Raw genomic sequence first — 9359 nt, forward strand, 5'->3', positions numbered from 1 at the left:
CTGCATGGGAGGCCCTTTGGAGTATTTCTTCTAGGAGAGATTAATGCCACGAAGAAGGTGTTTCTAAAATATTTCATTGTAATTTTTAGTCATAGGAATCACTTTGTATTTTCTTGGATTTTAGATCCAAACCACTGTATATGTAATTGTTATGAGTATGAATAAAATTATAGGTGTTTCTAAAAAAATAGACTAGAAGATAGACCTCCTGCCCCTCAAAAAAGAAAAAAGAGACCTCCTAATTAGTGTAGGTGCCGGCTAAGGCAACCAGCGATCATGCACCTCGTGCGCCTGGTCCGGTCCAACAAAATACTACCGCTAAGAGCATCTCCAGCCCCGCCCCCAACACGGCTCCCCCAGGCGATTTTTTCACGCCGGCGTCGAAAAAACGACCCAGTCGTGCCTTAGGAGCCCGTTTTTCGCCGGCTTGGGCCGAAATTAGCGCCGGCAGACCCAGGCCAAACCCGGCACACTGGGGGACGCCCGGGGGCGCCGGGGCAAGCGATTTTGACGTGAAAGAACCGCGGGCGCGCCGATTCAGCGACGCGCGCCTCGTCGTCCTCGGAACGCCTCGGTTTCCCACGTGGAATCAATGGCAAGGCTGCCGCCGGCCAGCCTTGCCATTGATTCCTCATCACGGGCGGCGCGACGACGCCTCCCCTCCCACCACGTGTACACACGGCACGAGGCTATAAAACCAGTGCCTCCCCCTCGCCACTGGCCACACCAGCCCACAGCCGCCGCCGAGCTTTGCCTCTCTCCCCGTGCGCAGCCGCCCGCCGATGTTCCTTCCTCCCTCTCTCCCCAAGCCCATCCGATGGCCGCGCGATTCCCCGGCGACGCGGCGGCGGCCAACGGCTTCGGCCGCCGCTCGCTCCACGAGTGGGAGGCTTATCTCTTGTTCGAGGCGAACATCTCGGTGCCACTAGACATGCGCGCCGGACCGACGGGGTGGAGGCTCAGCAACGGGGGCGTCCCCACTCCCAGGTGCCCGACGTCGAAGCGCGCCCCGCCATCTTCGCCGCCGAGGTCGACTGCATGCGGGCGTCCCTGACGGAGGAGCAGCGCGCCCTCCCCCAGTACGCCGCTGACAACCACGCGTCGTGGGCGGCGTACTTCCAGCATCGGCAGGCGCAGAGGCTGGCGTCCACCGACGGGGCGTCGGTGGTGGGGGCGTCAAGAACAGCGAGGGGTGCCGCGTATGGTGGGGCGCCCCCGGCCGCACACTCCACAATGTGTTGGAGCACCTTGAGGGCGGCAATGACCCGCCGCGGCGGCCGCCCCGGTCCCCTGCCGGAGCGCCGGGCAATGGATGCCCAGGAGGTTCGGCTTCTCCTCGACTTCCTCCTCTCACTCCTCCTCTCGCTCCTCTTCCCATTCTTCCGGCTCGCCGACGGTGTTCGGTGTCAAGGCCGAGCCCGCAGCAGAGACGCCGCTCGGTCGGCGCACCCGCAGCATCGGCATCGTCATCAACGAGGGCGACCGGCGTGCCTCCTCCTCGGCTCCTCCGCGCTACGTCAAACCAAAGACGGAGCTGGGGCCCGCCGCCGTGAAGACGGAGCTAGGGCTCGCCGTCATGAAGACGAAGCCCGGGCTTGCAGGTGGCGTCAAGGAGGAGCTCGACGATGCGGCGGCCTTGAAATGGGCGCGCGAAGACTGGGCGCGCATGGAGCTGGAGCGCCAATGCCGCGCCTACGAGCGGTTCGCCGTTCGGCGCCGGGGTCGCGATGAGGGAGGCGTTGTCGTCCTCAACGACAGTGATGACGACGCGTCGCCGCCACCAATCCGCCAGGGCGACGCCGGGCAGGGCTCCAGCAGGGGCGGCAGCGTCAAAGAGGAGAAGGCCAACAATGACGAGGATGGCGGCGACGTCGGCGACTTCGCCGCGCTCAGCGACTTCTTCGACCCTTAAATAGTTTTAGTTGCGGCCTTTTTAAAATAACTTTGCTATGTAATGTCGAATATGTCGAATATATGTCCAGTTTGCCGAACTTTATCCGAATAATTTGTCCAATTTGCCGAACTTTGCTGAATACCCTTTTTTTAAAACATAAACGACGTCTGGGGGCGGCCCTGGGGCCGGTAGCGGGGAACCCGCTCGCCCCCATGGCCAATTTTAGCGCTGACCCGCTCCCAGGCGGCGATTTTACGCGCCCCCTGGGGGGCCAACGGCTGAAGATGCTCTAACTCTCCCGGATTCGTTCGCTTCCTAGGTGACCTAGTAGACTTGTCTAAAAATAGCTGACCCGGTAGACTTGTTTAAATCCACATTCATCTCATATGTCACCCTTTGGGCCCCGTGAGTGGTAGAACCTCCAAATCTGCTAAACCCTCATAAGCATACAAATGCCCGAAAAACTCATTTATCATTTTTTTCCATCCCTTATCTATCCTCTCTGTAAGATCCATCTATCATTTCCAACCTTGTAATTTTCTTTTTTCTCATAGAAGCTTTCTGTTGGAAATAACGTGTATTAGGGTACCCATCTTTCAGCCACATCATCTTCGGTCGCTGACACCACATAATCTCTTCTCGGTGATACATCTCAGCTAATAAGTCTTGGATCTTTATCTCCTCCCTTGAAGGGCCTCGTATACTTGCCATTGCATGCCTTCTCGCAAGTTCATTTTCGGGGGCTATGTCTATGACCTGCTTTGCCTATGGCAATGGAGCATATGAAGGTGGACTCGGCGACGACCTCGTGTGAGGACGATGATTCGCCCTGTCATGTGAGGAACTAGAGGCACATGAGTCTGTCATGTCGGTAGAATATGTGGTTGATGATGTTATCACGGCCGACATGTTGGTGCCTTCTCCTGGAAGCCACTTGGTTGATGACAACTACACCAAAGAGGTGGAATCGCTTGTGCACTCAGTCGTGGCTTAGGTGTCCCCTTCACCTCCTCTTGTGCCTTGCGAGGTGGGCATTCGTGTAGATGTTGTTGGCACGCACTCTCCTAAGTCTATAAGCGTTTAGAGGGCCGACACCTAGCCTCAGGGACATGTTATTCATCAAGCTTGTCGGATACCTATATATCTTGGATGCTAAATTCGAAAAAATGATTCGATCTCTCTTGAAGCATAAGGCATGCATCAAGGGACAAATGCAAGAAGGATGACGCTCACCCTCAACCTGGCATCCGCAAGAAGAAATCTAGAAGTGCAAATGCAAGAGCGATAATGGGGAGGTGCAGATGCTTTCATGATACAGTTGTCTAGGCTGCAGACGTGGGCTTAGATGTGTTTGTTGTCTCTGTCATTATATCCTTTTCAAGTGGTTCTGGGTCGATGGGTTTCCATTGGTGTGACCAAAGTGCTTGGGTGCTGAACTAGATGTGTGTTGAGTGTGTTTGTTGGGGATTCATGCGGGTCCATAGTTTGGGAGTAGTTCGCATGTGTGGTCAAGATTGGGAGTAGTTCCCATGAGCAATGTTAATAATATAGCCAACAACTGGTTATATAAGATTATCATGTCATCAAAAGATAGAAATATTATTCACTCATACGATATGGTTGGTTGTAAGGTCACCTTTAAGTTAGTGCGTTTTTGCACTTTCTCCTTTTCTCCTTCCTCTTATCTAGGAGAACGTGTGGAGACCGACGCTTGCATGAGAGGACATATAGGGCGCGTTTGGTTGCCCGCATGCAGCCCAACCAGGCCCGCGCGGGATGTGCACGGCATGTTTGGTTGCCTGGGCTGCATGCGGGTTGTGGCCCACACGAAGCTTAAAGCAGGCCGCAGCCTGGCCCGACAAAATCTGCTGAATCGGCAGTTTCTCGCGAGCCTAGCTTGGCGCGGCCACGCCTGCAGGGCGGATGCACACCTCGGGCAGCGCCGGAGATGGAAGCGACGGCTCATAACTCTCCCCCTACTCTCCTGTCACCGCCCAACACACTGTACCCACCGCTCCCTCTCTGCCTCACCGCCTCTCCCTATCCTTCCCTCCGATGGCTCCGCCTCGCCCATCGCAATGTCGTCCTCTGACCCCCACACTACAAAAAAAGACACATCCGTGACATTTTGGACCGAACGAATTTTTTTTCCTGTCATACATATGACACTTCTATGACAATAATTGTGACAAAACCCGGTATCATCATAGATGTGGTGGGCTCCTACTTCTATGACAAAAAATCATGACAGAAAATGGGCTTTTCGTCCTGGGCAGGCCGGAGACGCAGCTGCATGACACTCTTTGGGCCGTCCATGACGGAAAAACCCGTGGTAGAAGCAAGGGCGAGGAAAATTTCGGGGAGTTCCCGGTTACGGTGGGAGGTCGGGGGCCGAGCGATGCGCGTTTCTCTCGTACACGTATGCGCGTGTGTGCGAGGCGTTGGGCTCTAACCGAACCCGAGCGATTGCACTGCAGGCTACGCATTACTGAACCCGAGCGATTGATTGATGGATGTTAACCGAACCCGATCGAGTGATTCCTTCGGTACTGCTGCTAACTGAAGCCGATCGATGCTGCCTCTGGGATGAATAGTGAGCGTTGCGGGGGGGGATGAACAGTGAGCGGTGGTGTTGCCTCTGGATGAACAGGACCCCGTGGTGTGAAGGGCTGGATGAACAGTAGACGGTGGAGGGGTGCCCGTGGAGGGGTGGTTGAACAGTAGCCGGTGGAGTAGCACACGGTGGAGGCTGGATGAACAGGAGCCCGTGGAGGCTGGAGGAGGTCGATGGTGGAGATGAACAGTATCCCGTGGAGTCCCGTTTTGCGGTATGCCACACCCCTCCCGATGAACAGGACCCCCGTTTCGACCATAGGGCTCCAACACAAGTCCGTTTCGTCCGTTTTGCAGTACGCCACACCCCTCCTGATCAACAGGACCCCCGTTTCGACCGTAGGAGGTCCGTTTCGTCTGTTTTGCGGTACGCCACACCCCTCCCGATCAATAGGACCCCCGTTTTGACCGTAGGAGGTCTGTCTCCTCCGTTTTGCGGTACCCCACACCCCTCCCGATGAACAGGATCCCGTTTCGAACGTGGCCGGTCGAACAGAAGGTCGTTTCCTCCCTTCTGCGGTACGCCTGGCCTCGTTTTCATCGCCTGTTCCGTCCAAGCCCTCCCGATGAACATGACCACGCATTTCGTTCCGACCCAGACGGTTGGCTCCCACGCGTTCCGTTGCCTCCCGATGAACACGACGCATTCCATTGCCTCCCCATGAACACGACGCATTCTGTTGCATCCCCATGAACACGACGCATTATGTTGCCTCCCCATGAACATGACGCATTCTGTTGCCTCCCCATGAACATGACGACGATGCTGTTTCTCCGTTCCGACCCAACCATGTACACGAGCCCTGGCCGTATGTATGCGCGAGTAGGCGTTCGAGACCCCGCCCGTATGTACGTACGTGGTCGTATTTTCTTTCTTGCACCCTGGCTGTTGTACGTACGTGTAAATGTTACATGCGCGCCTCTACTACGACACGTGCGTGCCTCTACATCGACCAGTATGTACGTACACGTTCGCGACCAGAATGACAACGCTACGTACGCTTCGACCAGGTGGGTCCCGACTGTCAGGCAGTTCCTTGCATGCGAAGATGTAGCTGGTGCGTCCCAGCAGTCAGGGGGCGAATCGTTTTTTTGCCTGGACGCACTTCCTTGCGTGCGAAGATGTAGCTGGTGGGTCCCAGCAGTCAGGGGGGCGAATTGTTTTTTTTCCTGGACGCACTTCCTTGCGTGCGAAGATATAGCTGGTGGGTCCCAGGAGTCAGGGGGCGAATCCTTTTTTTTGCCCGGACGCACTTCCTTGCGTGCGAAGATGTAGCTGGTGGGTCCCAGCAGTCAGGGGGAAACATTTTTTCACGAAATATGGTGGCTTGTACGGTGGGTCCTTGCTGTCAGGTGGAGGAATCATTATTTTCTGCTAATAAGGAGGCACTTCCTTACTGCGGCCGTGGACCCAGCTGCCAGCCTCTCCACGTATAGTCCATGTTCGATGGAAGTCATTCCTTGACCACGTTGACCACGCCGCGCCGAGAGCACCACGGTGGTGGACGACGGCGAGGCCTAGGAAGGGGACGACTCGGAGCCGGGGAAGACGTAGCAGTGGATGCCCACGCAAAGAGGAGTACGAGGGTTCACTGGTTCGACTTCGGTGTGAGGCTGCTGTCACCGCAGAATAACAGGGGGTGTGGGTGAGTAGAGGGATGGCCTGGCCAGCGGTGGTAGTAGTAGGGGGCGGTGAGGCCTCCGCGACATCACAGCCGACCACGAGAGGCAGGAGCATGCGGCACGAACGGCGCTGGTTTGGGCGGCTGGAGCAAGAAGACCAGAGGTTGAAGAAGCACTACGGCCGTTGGATGAACATCGTACGGTAACAGGAGCTAGAATCATTCATATTGACTAAGTTAACAAAGACCTCCGTCCCCGTCAACTTGGTAGGCCCACAAGTCAGCCTCCCACTATGCTGGGTTCCAGCTAGCAGGGGGAGTATTCATTTTTTTGTGCGTAATAAGGAGGCACTTCCTTGCGTGCGAAGATAGCTGGTGGGTCCGACCTGTCAGCGGGAGGCATTTCCTTGTGTGCGGCCGTGGACCCAGCTGTCAGCCACTCCACGCACAGTCTACTTCCGATGGTGTCGTTCATTGACCACGTTGACCACGCCGCGCCGAGCACATCCAAGGTGGTGGACGACGGCGAGGCCCCGGACAACAACGAGCCGGAGATGGGAAGGCGCGGGAGTAGAGTCGCAGACGGAGAGGTGTGCGAGGGTTAACTGGTTCTAGTGCGGTGTGGTTCGGCAGTCGGTGGAGAAGAACATGAGGTGTGGAGGGGTGGAGGGATGGCCTGGCCAAAGGTGGAGTAGCGCTTCATAGCGAAGCGTGCTAAGCAGAGCTGCTAGCAGCAGGAGGCGGGAGGTGGTCCCGGCGGCGCTGGAGGAAGAAGACGAGAGATTGAAGATGGATGCCGGTCGTTGGATGTAAATCCAACGGCTAACATGTCAAAATCACTTGTTGACTAAATTGACAACGACTTGCATTGGCTTCGACCTATTGGGCCACATTTCAGCCTCCAAAAATGTGGCACGTATTCAACCCATTTTTTCAGAATTTACACTCTTTTTTTGTGCGGTAGAATTTACAGTCAATATGATATATATTTTTTGAATTACAGCCATTAGCTGGGCTGGGTGAACAAATTATGTAGCGTCCATGCGGCCCATTTATTTTATTTCCTAAAAAATTACAGGCCATTTGCACTTTCTCGAAATACACGATTTTGCTTGGCTGATTCTAATTATAATGTTGGGTTGGGCCAGTAATGTTATCAAAAAATAAAAAGGGGCTGAGCATTTTGTTATAAATATATTTAAATAATAAGTGATATTATTATATTCATCCTTAAATCTTACCAAGCTTTTGTACACAATCACTAGGATTTTCGTGCCAAAACAATCCAGAATTTTATTGTTAAGAAATTATTTATAACTTAATAAGATGTGGGATATTGTTTTCTTACATATGTAAGTATTTGTTAAATATATGATGACAATAAAAATAATATATAATAACATATAAAATAATTTAAATATATATAATATAGTTATAAGGGAAACATAAGTTGGACCTCGCGTTCCTATTCTTATATAGAAAAATAGAACAGACCTCTGCGTTTTCTTCAAAAAAAATTACATAAATTGGGCTGCCGATATTGAGGAAAAATAAAACCTCAGATGGGAGGTCCATAGGCCGGTCAGCCCTCAAGAAAATACAAACATGCCTATGGACCTCCCATCCGAGGTCATGGGCTGCGCATGTTAAAAATGAAAGCCTAGACGGGGCAGCCCAAAACCATGTCCAACACTTGCCAAAACTTCGTCTTCGTTTTCTCTGTGTTTCGCACATTCGACATTGTGTGGGCATTTTGACTGTGCATCATATGAAGATGTGCTATGCATGAATGTTGATCAGCATGATGTTAACTGGCTGGTAGTTCCATTTTCTACCATGAATAAAACTTCCAACATGATGTTAACCCTGTTTGAAAAGGCCGTGTTAATATAAATGCTCTGCCTCTGAAAGTTGCAGTTTCTTATCTAAAACTGAACTTGCAGTTTCTTATCTGAAACTGAAACTTGCAGTTTCTTCTCTGAGAATCACATTGTCTGCACTTTTATACTTCTATGATACTACATTTTTTTAAGTGCTAAAAATAGATCTCTAGAATTCATAAAATACTTCATATGCTCAATACTGCAAATCTGAAATTCAAAAGACATTCATATCTTAAAGTACTCTCAAAATACACTACACAAAACACAATTCACAACCTGCAAATACTGACAACCCTAAGCTCCTGCTGACAATTCATAACCTGCCCGACTATTGGGCTAGGGGGGCATTCCCCTCCTATTCCTCGGCAGCAGACAGCCACCCCGTGAGACGATGTGAACGGCGAGGGAGACGATGGCGGGGAAGCGTCATCGGGCCAACTGCTTTTCTCCTATTGCAGTTGGGTTCGGTCGACGAAGACTCCACCGGCTCGCTCTGGCAGGACACCCTCACAAACGGCACCCTGTAGATGCTCGATCCTTCAATCTCTGGTGGATGCTCCATCTGGGATCGATACTCCCACCACCGCTCCCTCATGATCGGATTCGGTGAATCTGTTTGCTCCATGGCCTAGAGGAGCAACTCTATGTACTCTGACGCGACTCCCTCCGGGAGTATCGCCACCTTTTCGCTCTGTTGCAGATATTTGGTCATGGATGTCACCGTCGCCGCTAGTTCGTCCTTGTTGTTAAGCCAAGACTGTATCTCCAACATACTAGCTAGCTTCACAGGGTCGCCGTCTGCGATCCTCACGTATCGGTTGTACTCCTCCATCGATCTACTTCTCCACATCACCTTCACTCGCCGGCGGCTGTTTTTGAATGGAAGAGGAAAGGAGCAGCGCTGGTTTTGGATTAGAACAAGAGAGGAGCAACACTGGTTTTGGACTGGAACAGGAGCGGAGGGGCGGTGGTTTTGAAATGGAAGAGGAGAGGAGCGGCGTTGGATTTAGATTGGAACAGGAGAGGAGCGTCGGTGGTTTAAGAGGAGAAGAGCGGAAGAGCGACGCTGGTCTTGGAAGTATTTTTTTTCTTGTTTTGTGTATAACATGTATTTTATGTGCGAAAATCATGGTCAATTATGACCCAAAATAAAAGGGAGACTAGTTAATGTGGGGTCGCTTTCTTAATTGAAGGGTAAATTGATTTTGATTTTGATCCAGTCACAGCGCGCCGGCCCTCTCGTCGAATCCTAAATCGCTGTCGCACGCTCCTCTCCCTCTTCTCCATTGCAAAATCACCTCCTCTCCTCTCCATCATCTCCATTCCAAAACCACCGTCTCGCCTCTC

This window comes from Triticum aestivum, chromosome 1B (genome assembly GCF_018294505.1).
Source record: "Triticum aestivum cultivar Chinese Spring chromosome 1B, IWGSC CS RefSeq v2.1, whole genome shotgun sequence".
Lineage (NCBI taxonomy): Eukaryota > Viridiplantae > Streptophyta > Magnoliopsida > Poales > Poaceae > Triticum > Triticum aestivum.